This window comes from Eulemur rufifrons, chromosome 15, assembly GCF_041146395.1.
Source record: "Eulemur rufifrons isolate Redbay chromosome 15, OSU_ERuf_1, whole genome shotgun sequence".
Taxonomy (NCBI): Eukaryota; Metazoa; Chordata; class Mammalia; order Primates; family Lemuridae; genus Eulemur; species Eulemur rufifrons.
The window spans coordinates 30,290,815-30,311,196 of record NC_090997.1 but is presented as its reverse complement, the minus strand read 5'-3'; the positions used below and the strand labels follow the sequence as shown (position 1 = coordinate 30,311,196).

The following is a 20,382-nucleotide window of genomic DNA, read 5'->3' as shown; positions in this document are numbered from 1 at the left end:
TCTTGCTGCTTTTTCTCTGTAATGTCACTCTTTTTTACTAGTTCAAATGTATAGAGTGCCTACTGTGCACTAAATTAAATTTGCTATGCATGTATTAACATTTAATTTTCACAAGCATCTTATGAGGTAGATCCTTATGTTTCTATAGGGAAAGTGATGCACAGAGAGCTTAAGCAACTCATACATGTTTTCACAAGTATTGAGCAGCAGAAATGAGAGGATACCTGAGGTACTGTAGCTTCTGGGGTCTAATAGTGTTAACCATTGAGTTTTTCTCTCTCCCTTATATTTGTTTTTTTAATTTTTTTTCTTTTCCACCCCTGTTTTACAGATGCTCCCTTATATTTGTACCAGCCATTTCTCCTACTGTTTATCTCTGCTTAGTATTCTTTTTAAGAAATGCTTTAGCTCTTTTTACTGCATAGGATAGTTAAACTAGGTTTCCATGTATACCACGGAGTGCTACTCAGCCACAAAAAACACTGGTGATCTAGTGCCTCTTGTATTATCCTGGATAGAGCTGGAGCCCATTCTACTAAGTAAAGTAACACAAGAATGGAAAAACGAGCACCACATGTACTTACCAGCAAATTGGTATTAACTGATCAACACTTATGTGCACATACAGTAGCAACATTCATCAGGTGTTGGGAAGGTGGGGGAGGGAGAGGATGGGTATATTCACACCTAATGCGTGTGGTGTGCACCGACTGGGTGATGGACACCCTTGTAGCTCTGACTCGGGTGGGGCAAAGGCAATAAATGTAACCTAAACATTTGTACCCTGATAATATTTTGAAATAAAAATAAATAAATAAAAAGAAAAAAATCTGACATTTAAGAAGGTACTTGAAAAGGGAGATGCAGATATTTGAAGTAAAAGAGGGATAAGTAATTGCAAATATAACTATGATATGAGCATTGTCTGGTATGTTCAAGATACTGGTATGTTCAAAAATAACTGGAACATGTTTGTACTATAAGAGACATCATTCATGAAAGTGAAAAGTGAGGAGAAAGCATTGAACCTTAGAGAAATGGCTACATTTTATAAGTGATAGACGACATAAAGCTAGATAATAAGAAAAGGAGCAATTAGATGAGAGAATTTATAGAAGTCAAGAACGAGAATGTAAAAATACTTCTCTAAAGCATATTCCTATATGAGTTTTGGAATAACTATGTTACATTTTGAATGTAATTGTTTTGTGAAGACGACTGGACAAAGTCACACTCCAGTAGGGGTGATGTGTTTGAGGAAACTGAATGAGACATAACTGACTGTGAGAAATCACTTGAGAATTGCCAGCTGTCCAGCCAAACACATCCCAACAGGGTGTCACTATTTTGGTGAATTCATTATAGCCTAACTGTCAGAATTGGACTTATGCTGCTGAAGCTCACAAAGAATTCAAATTTATTTATTTAAATTAGGCACATTCTCTTCTGACTAATGCTAAGGACATTATCATATTTTATCTTTCAGTCCTTTTCGTTCTTTTGTTTTTAGTCCACCTCCATTCTCTTTGTAATTCTTCAAGCTCTTTGAACATAGTTAAATGTAATTGTTTTAATATGTGTTTCCTTAGTTACAGTCAAAGCCAGTTGTGCCTCCCTAAGAGCATTCTTGGGTCACCTTGATGAAATTATAGGTGCATGAAGAAGGTCTCTTAAATCAAATGATTTAGAGAAATGTTCCAATGATTAAGCTTATTTTACATTTGCAAGCTCCCTAATTAATTTATCACAGGGTAACTTTTACTTCAGTATCAGAGAAGCTTTGTATACACCTCAATACTGCTTATGAGTAGTGGCTAGGTTCTCTTCTAAAAGTGTGGTCACTTTGGATATCAGTCATCCAGGGGACACGCAGGACCTTCAGAAAAGCCAGACCATGATAAATTTCCCTTTCTTTAGCTTCCCCTTTCACATATCTAGGGAGGATATTTAGGCATGTATTCTTATGAAAGAAGTACTAAATGGCACCTGTTAGATGACAGTCATCTAAGAAGTAGCATTGTCTATCAATTTGGTATTGTATTTTGTTACTAGCAACAGACATGAAAAATTAGCTCAGTGAAATAAATGAAAAATTTGCAAAAGTAAATAGTCTAGGGTAGATTTGGTGACTCCATGATGACGTAACATCCAGATTATCTATCCTCTCTCTGCTCCATCGTACTTTGCAAGTGACTTCCATCCTCAAGGCCACCTCTTTGCCTTTGGTACTCCCTGTAGCTCCAGCCATCATGCTTCTGTGAAAGGCAGAAGGGTCATGCAATCCTGTCAGGTGAATTCAGTTCCCAATAATGAGTTTTCCAGAAGCCTCACCCAAAACTTCCACTTGCATATCATTGGCCACAATTTGGTTCTGCTAACAAAAAGCTGGAAACATAATTTTGTAGTTAGATACAATGCCACCCCAACAAAATCAGAATTTTGTTTTGAAGGAAGAAGAAAAGAATGGATTTGGGGTAGGTGTTAAAACTTCACCATAGCTGGACTTGGCTATAAGTGCCCCAGGGGTTTAATTTTTGGAAAGTTGATGATCCATTTATTAATACCTTAATTTTATTTCTGTATGTTATGCCTGAGATTTTATTTTTACTTAAATGTTTCTGATTGTTTTCTGCTATTGCTATATTTAACTAGTTTTTTGAGAGTATTACTCAAAGTACTAATGGGTGATCTGCAGACTCATTGTTTATATTTAAAGTTGATTTTTCTCTTTATTACTTTGACAAATATTTTCCCAGCCCTATTTTGTTAATAGCTGTTCCCCTAAACTTCTAGAGTGCTTATGGCAAAATAAATCATTTATTTTTTACATAGTATTCCATACAGTGATTTTCATCTCATTATTCTAAAGACTATTACCACAAGTTTGCTAGTTTTTGTGTAATCTATCTTTCGATGCACAAATGATTTATAGTGTTTCAACAATTATGTTTATTAATTTAGCCCTCCTAGGTTTGTTTTCTTTACAGTATTTTCTAAATGCAAGACGATAAAAATTTTTACTCAAACAATTCTCAAAATTTTGTTAATGTCTTCTTACTAATTTTTCTGTTTAAGATAGTCTTTTATTCACAAAGATGACAATTATATGAAGGTGTGACTTTTCTGCCTTTTGATTATAAGACAAAATCCTAAACATTTATTAAATGTCCATCTCCACATAGGAACTTAAAATCTAATTTAGATCAACTTTTTTTTCTAATAAATAATATATACTTGATGAATACCTACTTATATTAGAATATTAATATTGTATAGAAATATAAACATCACCAGTGGAGGCACAGTAAGTGTGGCAAGAATTACAGGGAAGAGCAGAGTTGATTTGAGCTAGGTGTTAGAGGTGGGTTGTATTAGAGGCACTATTATATTGTTACACATGAAAGTTTTAAATTATCCTATTGGTCACATTTTAAAAATTTTATTTATAAGTATTTATGGTCCTCCTTGTCTAGGAGGACCTTCGCAGAATTTATGAACAAATAGGCTTGAGAAATGCCGCCTGCCATTCTATTTTGTGGATATCCAGAATGTGTATAATTTCAAAATACCCCGAGAGGTCTAGAGTAATGAAAACAGTTATACTCACAATTTCCTAAGCTTATTTCTTCACAGAACTTTGTTTCTCTTCCCCTAATCCTGCTCTGAATTTCAACTGATATTCTATGGACCCCAATATGGAGGACACAGTTATGAGCTATGTAGAAAGCAGTGACCAGGCATCAAATCGATACACTTAGTGTGCTTCAAAAATCAAGTTTAGTTGTCATTTTAAGGTGGGAACTTGGTAAGACTGGAGGCCTGAAACCAGTTAACAGGCCATTGTGACAGTCCAAAAAGGTGATTATAAGTCCTGAGAAAAGCAATGTAAGGGGAAAAAAGGGAAGGGAATGGATTTGAGAGATTTTTAAAGGCAAGTATAAGAGGATTTATGGATAAGGAAATAAGAAAGAGTTATTCATGAACAGGTAATAAAGAGTACTGAAGAAGAGAATAGGAGATATTTAAATGGAAATACTTACACATCCAGATGACATAATAATAGTCTTGTGAAGGATACTTTATTTTGAAATGGAGAAAAACAGATGCCTATTAGTAGTGATGAAAGTCTTCTGGGTATAAAATAGTGAAAATACAACAACGCAAGCATTTTAACTTCAAATGAAATTATTTCTCTTATAAGAATGTTTGATTGCATTATAATTCTGTAAGAAAAGTATGATTTTTGACATAAATGTGTTTTATAAATGTCTCAGGAACATATGTATTTTATCAGTGGGGTAGTACATCAGAATGACATCGAGAAAATTGTGTAAATTGTCAGCCTGAACAAAGAAGACACTGTAGAAATGTGATCCGAGAAATAATACGCCAATGATGTGCTAGGAACCAGAAAATGATGAATTGATGTATTTCTGCAGCACATGTGAGTATGATAGAGAATGGAGAGGCAAGTCTTTAATAGTAAGTTCTATTTTTAAGCAATTTAATGCTAAATACTATATTTAGTTTAATATTTTAGTATTTGAAAGACAGAGGATCCATAAATCTTAAAATTTTATTCTGGGTTACTCTATTTCTTTTATTTTAAATTTTTTTCTTAGCATCAAATTTTCCCAGTCTGAATCCTATTACCAAAAGTTTTTCATTAATCTTTATAACAATTAGGTGCTTCTACCATATGAATGAGCTTAGAATTTTAGAAATGAGTGATTATTAGTAAAAATACACTATTTTGTAACTTTTCGTAATAGACAAGGTAAAAGTAAACATTTAATATGTGGTGAGTATGCTTTTCAGTGATTATTAAATTTATTATAATATAGATCACAGGGGTATTTGTGTCACAGTTGAAATAGTGTCAGATTAAATCAAGATAAGAATATTATAAACCTTAGACTATAAGCAAAATTTAGATTAATATCTACCTTTAATATTTTAAGTATAAAACACCCAATTTCAATGAAATATTCAATAATTAAGCACTCAAACATAATGGTATAAACATATTGAATAAGAATGAGTGTTCTAATATTTGGCCATCTAATGAATATATGGCAATGTGTAGCAATGTGTGTGAAATCTTGGGTATTTTATTACATTTTCCTTTCTTGCCTTTCTGTTGATCATAAGGAGAAACAGACCAGTCTCCAAAGACTCACAGGCCCATCTGCTTCTCATTTTGACTTTCTTTTACCTGAAAGTTTTAAACTAATTTTCAGACCAATTGTAAAGCTGACCTAAAGGAACTTTAATTTTTAAACTCGGCACTGCAGAAGACAACTACAAATCCTGATCTCAACTGATTTATATTTGTTAAAATATCTGATATTGCATTGCCAATTTGTTTCTCTTCCAACTGAAATTAATATTGACTTTAGAGCTTTTCAATATCATAAATACAATAGAAAATAGCAGATAGAAAATAGCAGATAAGGAGAAAATTAATATATTCTGATTACTGTATCAATATGCTGTTAAGCTGCATCTATCCACGTGGTTATTTTAGAAATGGTGTGAGCATCATTTTCCCTCCAAATAAACACCACTACCTCCTATAAATAGATCCCATGTATCCACAACTATAAAATCAGCTGTCTATGTACACACATTTTATATTTACTTTTCCTTTATCAACTGATTATTCAAGAGAAAAGTAATATCTACTGCTAAAAAAAGATTAGATTAATTTTCATTATGCTGAGGAATTAGGCTGTCAAAAAGCTAAAATTTCCATTATTAACTCAATAAATATGCTTAAAGTCTTTAGTTAAATATAATGGACAGTTATAAATGACATTAAACAAACAGTATTTTGATTCCTATAATACAATGTCCTTGTTTATAAAAGTTAAGTATACTAATTTCACTTGAGATTGGGGGATTCTGTGGAAGAGGCTTTGGAAAGTAACTGTAAGAAAAGAGATTTTAATGATTCTCTATTTTGTTCAACAAAAGAAAAGCAGAAAATGAAATAACAGGTAGAACCCACTTCCTTACCTATTCCATCAATTGAATTAAGAGTTCATTGGTTTATAGGTAAAACAAAAAACAAAACCACACATCCCACAGGTCATAGCATCACGAACTGTGATAACTGCAATATGTTTCAAGGTAAGTAAATGTGAGTACTAGTCACTATCATATACAGTTCTTGGGGGCAGTTTTCTGCACAACTCCATGACTTGGTTCATAGTTATCTATTAAGGAATGAAGTGAAAAACATGCTGTACAGAGGATGCTTGTGTGTAAGTTATAAAGATGAATAAATCTGAGTTCAGTGGAGTTGCATGAGAGTGGGAGAAACCAAAGTCTGAATCACGAGTACAATATTTCTGCAGATTGTCCGTAAGTGTGAGGTGGAGAAGTTTTGTTTTCTAAACTCATTCACAATTTCGTAGTGCTCTATGTCTCTAAACATGAAGATGTGTTTCCTTAAACTTATTACGATAACTAGATAGTAAGTGTATTTGTCTTGTTTTTCTATTTCTAACAGATTTTCTATTCCCAGAAGTAGTAGGAAGAGAAAAATGTGTGAGTGGACACATTTAAATAAAATAAATTAATTCATAAGTGCGTGGATTATGCTGTTACTTACAGAGTATGTTGATGTATTCCCAGGTAGGGCTTTGTCAAGTATGCAGGTCATTAATGTCTACATGTTTCATTCTCTGGTGGATAAAAAAAACTAGACTCTCTCAGTTAAGCTCAGCCTATGTTATTTACAGTCACCAGGCAATTAGATCATCAATAATTATTTCTTATATTATAGAAACCTATGTTTCATTTAATATTTTTGGTTCTAAACAACATTTATATAAAAGAAAATCTTAAACCACGACTTAATTGTCTGATTGATATCTTGCTTAGGTGCATTATAGAGAGGTGAAAACTTGGCTTGAATAGGCTGAACACTCTCTACTTAGCAAGCAGCCAGAGCAAGGTTTGGCTGACTTCCAGACAAGCTGCCCAAGTGCAAGCTCATTAAAGGGTCATAATAAAGGTGCTGTTAGGAGTTACAAAGGATCTGGCCGTAGTCCCCATAGGCCTAGCTGCCCCTAATTTCCTATAGAACCCTAAGCTGGAGACAATTTATAGTGTGCCTGGAAGAGCATTAATGGATTCTGTGGTACCTTGTGGTCTGAATATTCCTGAACTAATGACACCAGATGAAGTAGGCAGAATAATGCACCCCTCACCCACACACATAGGTATGTATGTACCTCTTACTCTACAGAATTTGACAATGTACTAGTTACATGGCAGAATGGTTTTGAGTTTGCAATTGGAATTAAAGTTCCTAATCATTTTATCTTAAACAGAATTTAACCTAATCCAGAAATAATTCTGGATTATCTGGGTGGATGCAATGTAACTACTAAGATGGAAGAGAGGAAGAGAGGAAAGGTGGAAGAGAGAATTGGAAGAAAGAACCAGAAAGACAATAGCATGATACTTGCTCTGGCATTTCTAACTTTAAAGATGGAGAAAGGGGGCCAAGGGCCAGCTAAAGAAAGCAGGCAGCCTTTTCGAAGTGGGAAAACACAAGAAAACAGTTCTTGTCTAATGGAGTGAATCCCATGACGTAAACAGTCGTGTGAAGTTTCCCTGTCAATCAGCAGACTGACATTACACTTGGTACTTCATGCTCTTCAGCAAACCCCAGAATAGTATTAAAGAGAACTGTGTTGGAAATTTAATAATCTGTAGGAATAATTTGGAGGCTGATAGTCACTGCTCATGCAATCTCTGGTCCTTGTTTGATCTCTGAAGTTTCACTTTTGAGAAATTAGTTACAGTAGCACATGGCCAATCTCATGCTTGTTTTATAAAAACTATTGTAGAGATCAATATGCAGGAGGTAGCAAAGTTGTGTTGGACAAAAGCTCCTATGCATGTATTCTGAGAGCAAGGAGAATAACTACCCTTTTAAGCATGTTTCATTCCTCTGAAGAAGTTCTGGTGGGGTCCATAGGTTTCATTACATCATGATCATGAAATCTATCTCTGATTTATGCTCTCCTGTATTTTATCAATGGGAGAAAAATGAAACTGTAAAAGATTTAATCATATTGTCACTTGAAGGTTTTATAAAAACTAAATATATTTACAAAACAATTTTAGTTTTATAAGTTTGAATTTATATTCCTGGATATAAGAGCTAGTCCTAATGTCTGGTCTTTCTACTCCTAAAATCTGAAGGAATAGATTACAAATAACATATAACATTACAAATGACATATAGTATATTTCAAACATATTTTAAATAATTTTTCAATGTAGACATATCCCAAGAGCATTGCTTATGATTTCCCTATTTTTACAATATAATATAACCTGGCAGTAAATAATGAAGTATCTACGTAATTGTAAAAGGAAATTAATTTAATGTGGCTATGATAATATAGAAAGTTGTCATGATATTTTGAGTACACGAAGTAATTCCTAAAGATTAGAAAAGTTTTTTATTTAAATTAGAATTTTTTAATTTATGTATTAATTTTCAATAAATTATTGTTTCTCAATGGATAATTCAATAAATCCCAATATCTCATAGTAATGACAGATTGTAGATATTATATCAAAAAAGCACTTTCGAAATAATATTGTTTTACCATTTCTTTATATTAGGTTTAACTATTCCAAAAGACTGCCTACCCATTTAAAGTATAGATTAGATTATAAATGCTTATATGTTTTTTTCTTGATCATTATCACTAAATTGTACAAAAGTTGAAGAGTAAAGTGCATCCTATCAATTCACGAGAGATAGAATCCGCTATTTGATGCTTCTAGTATGTGTTTAGTTGTCATTTCTACTAAAATAGAAAACACTGAAGGGCTGTTGCTAGAAAAGGGTGTTTTGATCAAGAAAGGAGATCATGTCTCTTTGGTTTTCACAGAGCACTCAGATGTTGAAGCTGTTTTATGAGGAGGCAGTTTGGACGCATTAGACTTTTCAACAGTCTGAAAAGCCCTGCTGGGCAATCATTGCCTACATCTGGAGATGACAGAAACTATTTCTTCTGGTCTTAGATAGTGCCTTCTGGTATCTGTGCACACAGATGGAATGGAGAGCCTGTCACCCTGAAAAATCCCTCTCTCCCTGTACTCCAATCTCTTTGATACACATTTAGTTTCTTGAGTTCATTCTTAAACCCTCTTGGGCTTGGAAACATCAACAAGGATTGAGTTTCTTAAGGTCCAGGATATAAAAATGGAGTAAAGCCTAAGCAAATTTTATTTCATCCTACCTGTTCATACCCCTTAATTTACTGATGTTTAGTACATTAGCTTGCAAACTTTAGGATCAAACTTCAGCTAGAGAAATACAAATACCTTGTAAACATTAGGATATTAGCTAGTTCTTGGCTTCTTTACACATTATATATTATGAGAAATTTATTTCATAATGGCAAAGGTTGAAATTAAAACATCTCACATTATGACACAAATAACACAATATAGCACAATTATTATTCTATCATAAATGTTATTAAATATATCTTTTAAAGGCAACCCTAAGTTTTTATAAGGCACTTAAAGTTTTTAAACACACTAAGTAATATTAAAAGAAAGTTCTATAATAAAGAGTACATCATTACACTCTTTTTTGAAGGAAGAGTACAGTATGAAATGTAAATCAATATATATTTAGCTTAAAAGGCCTACTTTAAGAATTACATCAATTTTCTATTTTCATAGAAATAAACACCTGAGTATAATAGTAGTAGCCTCTATTATGTTAACTTTCATAACAAATAATTGAGTAGTGATTGGTATCTTTTTTACAGTTGAGGAAACCAGGGTTCAGAGATGTTAAACATCACATGGTTTGAACATATTGAATTTTGAATTTCAAAGATTAACAGATCTGCCATTTTAATGGAAAGCATAGTGAGAGAAAATAAAAGGCCACATAATCTGATAGCGTTAGTGACATGTAATGCTTCCAGACTGTATTCTCAGGTAAAATACGCACTTTTAAAAGGCTTCCAATTCTGACTAGTAGAATCTCCTCTTTAAAAATCATAGTAACTAGCGTACTATTTATCTCACTCCTATTCTTTGACATTTCTACCACTCCCAAGTGTCAGAATACACATATACAAGCATTTCTGTGATTTTCTCCAATTCTAAAATATCTTTATAAAAAATTGACAATTTTTTAGCAAAAATTTTATTTTATTGATTCTGCAATTCTTTCTGTTCTATTTTTTTGAACTCTAAGCTGCCTCTTTGTGTTTCTAGAATGGCACATTCAGTACATTTTGAGTTGAGACTGTGGTGGGCTTGAGGAATAGCCTTCTGCTTTATAGTCACTCCATGGAATCTTCTTGTGGTCTGCCAACCTCTGGATATCAAGGAATCTTCAGACATCAAGACAGCTTAAAGGGGTTTCCAATGAATACATATATTTTAGTAGAAGGTTGTGGATCACCAGTGGGCAAGATCAGTATAAGTATTAGCATCTCTGGGTGGCCACCTGATTACATATCCGGACATGAGTTCCTGACAGAGCTTTGAGAAACTGCCAACAAGGGAAAGCATCTGTATATGAGGTTAAGCAAAGTCTCAAAATCTGACACTTACTTAGAAATCAATGGTGTCCTACATTAAGATAAATTTATGGAAAGTTATTAGTCTACAACATTCTTCATGGAAGTCAATTAGTGAAAGGACATTTTTGAGATGCAGAGAGGTAACCAATTCAATACATTCCAATTGATTTTAGGCAGAAAATATGCAAGAATTTTCCTTTAATATTTACTATTTTCCCCCCAATCTGATTCTAAGTCCTATTTAAAAAAAGAAGTTAAACTTTTATGGATAATGAAGTACAGGCTATGAGACATAATCAAACAACACTTGTTCAGATGCAGCTATAAAACCAATAGGGTTTAGAATTTTTTCCATCAGTAATTTTAATCTCATGCTTATAAACTTTCTTATGCATTTGAGACTGTTAGATGTATCCCCAGTATTCAAATTTGTTCATTTACATCTTGAATCATACTAATACTGAAAGCCCATAGTGGATTAAGAAATTGGCAGGAAAAGATAAGAAAATACAACCTGAATTCTTGAAAAGTTAATTATATTGTTACTTTATCCTCATTTTAAAGTCTCATTTCTAAGTAATGTTTACAAATAACACAACCAATGTTTTAGATGTAACAAACTTATTTCACAATTAAATATTTTATCATTTATAATTCAATTAGGAAAAAAGTTGTGTTTACAATACTCTCAGAATAAGAAAAAATATTATGAGATTTTGGCATCTACCTCTGTGGCAATAAAATATATTTTAAATTATACTTTATGCTGATCAATTAAAACTCTGTAATTCTGATATTATATAATCAACAAATAAAAGCATGTTTTTACATTAATGTCAAGATTACATGTTAAATATAATTGCAGTTATTATATAATCATTCTATACCTGATATATAACTATCCACCAAAAAATTTACACATTTTGAATAGCACTTTTTGAATGCTATATTTAGTGGATAATAAATAATATTTTTAATGACTTTATAAAAACATGAATTCTATTTTCATTTATTTGGTCAATATCTAAACATTCTGCTAAAGTATGAGAAAGAGATTGTATCCAGAATCTATGTAGAACTCAAAAAAATCAACAAAAAAAAATCAAACCACATCAATAAATGGGCAAAAGACATGAACAGAAACTTTTCAAAAGAAGACAGAATAATGGCCAGTAAACATATAAAAAATGCTCAACATCTCTAATCATTAGGGAAATGCAAATCAACACCACAATGAAATATCACCTAACTCCAGTGAGAATGGCTTTTATCAAAAAATCCCCAAACAACAAATGCTAGCGAGGATGTGGAGAGATAGGAACACTCTTACACTGCTGGTGGGACTGCAAATTAGTACAACCTCTGTGGAAAAGAATTTGGAGATAAGAGCTAAAAATAGAAATACCGTTTGATACAGCAATAGTACTATTAGGCATCTAACCAAAGGAACAAAAGACATTCTATAATAAAGACATCTGAACTTCAGTGTTTATGACAGCACAATTCACTATTGCAAGGATATTGCAAGGAAACAACCCAAGTGCCCATCAGTGGATTAATCCCGTGAGTGGATTAATAAAATACAGTATATGTATGCCATGAAATACTACTGAATTACAAAAAACAATGGTGATCTAGCATCTCTTATATTTTCCTGGATAGAGCTTGAGTCCATCCTCTGAAGTGAGGTATCACAAGAATGGAAGGATAAGCACCACATGTACTCGCCATGAAATTGGCGCTAACTGATCAACACTAAGGTGCTCACACCGTAGTAATATTCTTCAGGGAATGGGGGGTTGGAGGTGGGTAAACTCACAACTAATGGATGTGGTGAGCATTGTATGGGGGGAAGGGCGCACCTCCAATCCTGGCTTGGGTGAGGCAAAGTCATAACATGTAACCAAAATATTTGTATCCTCATAATATCCTGAAATAAAAAAAATAAAAATAAAATTAAATTAAAAAAAGAGTTTGTACCCAAGACAATCAATTGCATAAAGAAACAACTTAAATTTTAGGACTGCTATGAACTGAATTTTATTCCCCCCAAATTCATATTTTGAAGTCCTAATCCTCTATTTAAAGATGGGGTCTTTTGCAGGTAATTATGTTTAGATAAGGTCATGAGGGCAGTGCACTCATGATGGGATTAGTATCCTAACAAGAAGAGATCAGAGAGTTTGCTCACTCTAGGTCCCTCTCTCTCAGCATCCTTACAAAGAAGAGGTCATGTGAGAACTGCAAGATGGTAGCCATCTGTAAGCCAGGGAGAGAACCCTCAACAGAACTCAAACATACCAGCACATTGCTCTCAGACATCTAGTCTACCCAGTCTATGGTATTTTGCTATGGCAGACTAAAACAAGGATTTTGTGCATTAGCAAAAAGCCTTCTTTTCTTATGTTAAAGAATCATATTGCAAACCTTTTATATTCCCTGTGACAAATATCTGCTTTCCTTTTCTTGTGGCTAATAATGTGGCTTTTGGTTTATTGTTTGATAATGGAAAATTATATAATCCACTTTTTTATCCATGCAACTCTACTGTAGGATGAATGGATACTATATGCCTAGAGACTTTGTGTATTTTCTTCATTGAATCATTGTTTCACATATGGTATAGGAAACAATGGAAATTTTCAATAAAGTTATGGAAAATAATATAATAGAATTTATTTTAACAAAACTTTAACATGATGTAATATATTTAAATATATCCAAACTTTTTTTGAGAATAAAGATGTTTTTTAGCTTTAAAATAATGGCTGCTCACATAAGAATTTATTTTAAATAGAGACAATGTAAAGAAAAAAAACAAACATAATTTTATTTCCTTAAGAAACTTCTCTTTACATTTTCGAATATTATATCTCTAAAAAAAAAAAAACTATATATCAGCATATGTATTTGCATCTATTTATCTATTGATTCTATGCATTATTTATATAATTATGTTTTTATCTGATGATAAATATTTGTATTTTTCCATATCATAAATTCTTCAATAACAGTTTAATATTCTATTAAGTGGGTGTGCCACTTTGCTTACTCATTCCCGTAATGATTGACACCAAAATTATTTATAGCTTTTTACTCTTACAAATAATGTTATGATGACACAGATAATTTGTTGCATTTTAGATTATTTTCTCAGGGTCACTTTTCAGAGGCCATATTTAAGGTTAAATTACATTGATTCACTTAAAGCTCTTCATAAAATTTCCAAGCAGTTTTCCAACTAGTTTGTTTGTACCAGGTAAACTACCCAACTGTAGTCTCTAAGGATGGAAGTTTCACTAAATCCTGTCCAAATACTTTTAATGTGCTATTAGCATGTTTTGCCTGACTCAACAGATTGTTTCTTCTCATAGTGCTCGATCATTTTTAGTTGCAATTTTCACTTTTGTGAATATCTCTTTTTCTTAAAGAACTTTCTTTTTATGGTTTTCATCTTTCCCCTGCGGCTGTTCATTCTTAGGTGCTTTGCTGGCCCACTTCCTCCGACTAGCTTATAAATATCGGAAGATTGTAAGGTTCAGTTTTGGGCCCTCTTCATTAAACTGCCAATTATTTATGTTTAGGCAGAGTCACATCTCTAGTGCTATCATATGCCCTAAACTTCAAATTGACATGTAGAGTTTTCAGTCAATCTTTCCTTGAGGATCTCAAACTGAGCACATTCAGACCATAACTCTTTTTCTTTTTTCACAGAAGATAGAAAATTTTATTAATAATAGGTAATGCTCATGTTGGTGTATATAGAATCATAGAATTTTAAAAAGAATAGCCACCAGTGCTGGGGATGTAGCTCAGTGGTAGAGCACATGCTTTGCATGTATGAGGTCCTGGGTTCGATCCCCGGCATCTCCACATCTTTATTTCCAAATTCCACTAGAAGCTGGCTTCAAAAGGTACAAAAGCAAAAGCAATTTATTTAACCAAAATGTTTGTATCCCTGTAATATTCTGAAATTAAAAAAAAAAAAAAAAAAAAAAAGAACAGCACCACCACATGCTGAATATTCTCCAAAGAGAGCCATACCCTAAAAGGAAAAAAACAGCTAATTTCATCATGTTACAAGACTTCGAAAAATAGTTAATATCCATGAAAGTCAGCCAGCATTTATGGACTATCTTCATGCAATTGCCCATAATCTATTCCTGTAATATACTTTTCCAAATTTTCTTTTTAATTTTTTTCTTTTTTTTCTTTTTTCAGTTTTTTCCCATTGTTTTCAATTGTCAGATTTACTTTTTACAATTCGCTATGCTATGTATTTCATTTTTGCATCATTTCCAATACTGGAAATATAAATTATGTAATGACTTTTAGAGAGTTCTAATTTGTTTTATGCATTTATTGCAAATTTTACTCCATGAAAGTGCATTATCACCAAGGTAACTTTGCCTGTAAGCATTGTACATGTATGTAAAATTGTTGAAACTTCCTCAATAAATGAAGAGATGTCCTCTTTGCACATCTGCATTTGTGAAAGATAAACTCTTAAGTCTCAGTCTTTTACATTTTAGTTTAATGGCAACACTTTTGCCAAGTTTCCAATCCAACATCTGGAGGTCATCCCTGATTTCCCACACACCCAGTCCAGTGGTACAACCTGTTGGTCATACGTCCAATATATTATCCAAAATCTGATTACGGAAAATCGTCTCCACTTTTAACATTCAAGTCCCAGTTAACATCAATAGCCTCCTATGAACTAATTTACTCCCCTTATCCCAACCCTTTCCCAAAAGTATATAATCTAAAGCAAGCACAAGAATACATATGCATGTTTAAACATACATATATTTATATGCATATAGACAGACTTATAAATCTGTATACATGTAGATGTGTGCATGCACACACACACACACACACACACACACACACACCCAATGTCACTTTCTACTTAGAACCCCACAACAGTTTTCAGTTGTACTTATAATAATAAAATCTGAAGTCTTTGTCATGGCTTAAAACATCCTCTGTGATGTAGTAATGTCTATGCCTCCAAATTTATCTCATATTTCTATCATCCAAGTTCATTATATCTTATCTGTACTGACTTTGTTGTACAATTCAACAAGCCAGACTAATTTCTCACATAGATACTTTAAATTTATTAACTTTTCTGCTTGAAATGCTCTCCCACACGTTTTTAATTGGTTGGACATTTTTTTATTTACTATTTTTTTTTATCTTTAAAGTCTCAGCTCAAATATCAAGTTCTGAAACACACTTCCGTGCTGAAACTATCAAAGTAGCATAATACAATCTGACCACTTTTTATGCTGTTATCTCCATAGCATTTACACTGTCTTACATTTACCTAAAGATGAATATTTTATTTAAGTAGGATATTTTTGATATATTTCAGAATTTATCTCTTTTATGGATAACAGATACCCTTTATGGCCTCCTACTGCATTTTTCTCTCTAATCCAGTCTTGGAACTGAAGGGAAAATGGTACTAGTAGATTAACCCTAATTACTCACGAGGCCAGTATGCTTCAGTCTCTTATCTCACATCACCTTACCGCTGGGTTTCTTGTCTGACTCAGATGTTACCGTGAGCCATAAAGTAGCTTCCATGCTTCTTATTTTCCTCTACCAGCTGATTATCTTGTACTTACCTTATATATTCTTCTTCTCATGGAATCACAACCCTGACCTTAGATGATTTGGCTCCTAATTCTAGTCTGAGCATTTGTAATTAGCCCATGAGACAGATATATAAAACATATATATTCTTACTAATTAGTAATCGGTAATCTCAGACAACCCCTTTTATACAGAGAGACAGATTAGAACACTAAGTCAGAGGCAAACATTGTAGATTTTCAAATTTTGTTATTGATCTTTCTTAAACTTTATCACTTCCTTCCCTGCTATCAGAAGAATAGAAAATTGCAGGGAAGTTTGTTCTCCTGGTATATTCTTTTTAACAAATGTCTCACTTCAGTAGAATATCCAGTACATTTTAAGTTTAGTCATCTATTAGCAAGTTTTGCTTTCCTGCTACACTTCTGCTACCACTACCCTGTCAGCCTGGCCTAAACATACTTCCCAACATCCTTGACGTCTGCCTGACAAGTTGGAAGAAGTGTTCCTCTGGATCATTATTGGCCATTCCCTGAAATTCCTGTACCTTTGTTATGAGTATCTTTGGCTCAAATTATGTAAAAATCCATTTCTCAACCAAAAGCAGGGAAAGTCCTTTGCAGACAGTTTTAAACTAGACAAGGTTGCTTTTGGTACTGAGGGAGCTTTAATCCTATTCACATTACATGATTAGGAATGGAGATGTGGTGTCTCCACAGAATAAATTCAGAATGCTGTTACCACGAATAGAGGGAATGAGTGCTGGACAATAAAAACGTGTCTTCTACTGTGGCTAAGTATATTAAGTCAGAGATTGCCTGTTTTTCTTGATCTAAAAGAACAGCAGGAACTGATGACATTGGTCTGGGAATGAAAATTGAGTTGTTTTCAGAAACATTTGCATATTTGCAAAAAGAATTCTTCTGGGTTCTTTCTTGTGGTTCTTCTCAGTTTCTGCTGGTTAAGCTCTTTTAAAGTGATCTTCCAGGGACCATCCACTTCAAACAAACTAGCTCAGGCTACCTGTGGCCTTGTCAATCACATTAATTTTATTTATTTTTATTTATTTTTATTTATTTATTTATTTTCTTTTTTATTTCATCTTATTGTTATGGGGGGTACAGAATTGCAGGTTACATACATTGCCCATGTACCGCCTTTCCCCCCAAGTCAGAGCTCCAGGCGTGTCTGTTCCCCAAAAGAAGCTACAAGGAAAGTGAGTGAGAAGCCATCAGGGAGAGAGAGAGAAGAGGATAGAATTAAAGGAGAATTATGCCTCTTTCCTTCAGACATCTTCCCATAATCTAAGATGTGGCATGTATAACAGGCCTTTCATGACTCTAACACTGTAACTTGATGGTATCTTTTATTTCATTGAAAAGAAAAAAAATCCTGGAAATGTCAGAGAACGTATGAACTTCATAGATTTTAATTCATTTTTTTAATTCAAAATATTAAAAGGGTACAAATGTTTTTCTTATATGGGTAGCTTTTGTAATGCTTGAGTCAGGGATATAAATGTGCCCATCACCTGAATGGAGATTTCTCAAAAAATAAAAGTAGACCTACCATTTGGTCCAGCAATCCCATTACTGGATATCTACCCAAAGGAAAAGAAGTCATTTTATCAAAAAGATACCTACAGTTGAATGCTTATTACAGCAAAATTTACAGTTGAAAAAAATGTGGAATCAACTCAAATGTCCATCAATTCATTGGTGGATTAACAAAATATGGTATATGTGTACCATGGAGTACTACTCAACCATCAAAAGGATGCATTAATGTCTTTTGTAGCAATTTGGATATACTGGAGATCTTTATCCTAAGTGAAGTATCTCAAGAATGGAAAAACAAACACCACATATACTATCTAATAAATTTTAACTGAGGGGCACACATGTGCACAGAGAAAACTAAAAGTCAATGGAAAGCAAGCATGGGGGGAGCAGAGGAGAGGGGTAAAAACTATAGAACAGATACAGTGTCTCACTTTACTTCCCTCAAATGTCTCACTTCAGTAGATTATCCAATAAGTTATAAGTTTAGTCATCTATTAGCAGGTTTTGCTTTCCTGCTACACTTCTGCTACCACTACCCTGTCAGCCTGGTCTAAACATACTTCTCGACATCCTTGACATCTGCATGACAATGCAGACAATCAACAGAGCGAATAGACAACCTACAAAATAGGAGAAAATATTGTATGCAGAGAAAATATTGTATGCTAGTTATCATCCAATAAAGGGCTAATAACTACAATCTATAAAGAACTCAAGCAAATCAGCAAGAAAAATCTAATAACCCCATTAGAAAGTGAGCAAAAGGCATGAACAGAAATTATTCAAAAGAAGATAGACAAATGGCCAACAAACATATGAAAAGAATGCTCAACATCTCTAATCATCAGGGAAATGAAAATCAAAACCAAAATGTGATATCACTTAACTTGAGTGAGAACAGCTTATATCAAAATGTCCCAAAACAACAAATGCTGGAGCAGATGTAGAGAGATGGGAAAACTTGTACACTGCCCGTGGGACTGCAAACTAGTACAACCTCTATGGAAAGTAGTATAGAGATATCTCAAAGAACTAAAAGTAGACCTACCACTTGATGTAGCAATCCCAGTACTAGGTATTTACCCAAAGGAGCAAAAGACTTTATATAAAAAAGACTCCTGCACTTAAATGTTTATAGCAGCTCAATTCACAATTGAAAAGATGTAGGAACAACCCAAATGCCCATTAGTACACTAGCAGATTAATAAAATGTGGTATATATGTATATATACCATGGAATACTGCTCAGCCATAAAAAAATGGTGAACCTCTCATGTTAACCTGGATGGAACTGGAAACCATTCTTCTAAGTGAAGTTTCACAAGAATGGAAAAACAAATGCTACATGTACTCACCATTACATTGGTACTAACCAATCAAGACTTATGTGCACACATAAAAATAACTTTCATCAGAAATCAAGCAGGTGGAAGGGGATAGTAAGGGATAGGTAAATTCACACCTAACAGGTACAATGCACACTATCTGGGTGTTGAGTACACTTGTAACTTTGACTCAAATAGTACAAAAGCAATTTATATAACCAAAACTTTTGTACCTCCATAATATTCTGAAATGAAAAAAATATATAAAATCTTAAAAAAAATGTAAGACAACTGCAAAAGGAAATAGAACCCTTTATCTAGAGAATAAATAATTAAAGGGCACAGACAGTGAGGGGAAAAAATGAGAACTTTTCTGATTGGATGTAGGACAGAGTTGGAATTTTAGTAAAAATCTCTAGTACCACCATCAATTCAGTGAAATTGGAAAAACACAGAATGGTTATTTTGAGAAGCCTTATTTGTGGCGATGAATTAAACATTTTTTTTTTCTAAAATTCTTCAAGATATGTCAATAAAGACAAAAAGACCCTTTTATTTTTATTATTTTTTGTAATATGAGACATGTATGTAATTTTTTTATTGTGGTAAAATACACATAGCATTAAATTTACTGCTAGTGACATTTAGTACATTCACAATATTGTATAACTGACAATGCAATCTAGTTCCAGAACATTTTCATCATCCCAAAAGGAAACCCCATAATCATTATGCAATCATTTTCCATTCTCAAAGCCATGGTTAGATGTAATGAAGTAGGTGGCAACACCTTACCTATGTGTGTGTTGCACCGGCCTGAGGACCTCTTCCGTCCATCTCTCCAAAAAGACCTTTTTAATTACTTGTGGTTTCACATCTGTGCATGCATAAAAGCAATTCAATACAGAAGCTTGACCATGTGGGTTGCTAGAATTTTTTAGGGCATCACTGAATGCGTCCATCACAAAAACCATGATCATAACCACCACCACCACCATCACCAAAGTACTCATCCTTTTATATTTCCAATCCTTGGGAAACTCATTCATACCTACCAGAACAGAAAACTTTATTTTAATACTTCTACCTCTTTTTTAGAGCCTGATCACGTATTCAATTACCTTCTCCTATGGACTCTATTTCTTAATAGAGAACTGAAACTTCTTTCTGATTTATCTACATCCTGTCATCCACGTAACCCTTGGACTCTGAGCCAGGTCACTGGCCTCTCTGGCCTTCAGTAACACAACAACTTTTAAATGTTCATGTTTCCCTTCTTTCTCTCTTATCCCTCAATCCATATAATAT

The 20,382-nt window shown here is 33.4% G+C and overlaps 1 non-coding gene across 1 annotated transcript; it reads left to right on the top strand.

The window, feature by feature from the left end:
• Nucleotides 1–14,381: 14,381 nt before the first annotated feature.
• TRNAA-UGC (transfer RNA alanine (anticodon UGC)) lies at nucleotides 14,382–14,453 on the top strand. Its single transcript has one exon. It is a non-coding gene; the product is annotated as a tRNA-Ala (tRNA).
• The last annotated feature ends 5,929 nt before the right edge of the window (nucleotides 14,454–20,382 follow it).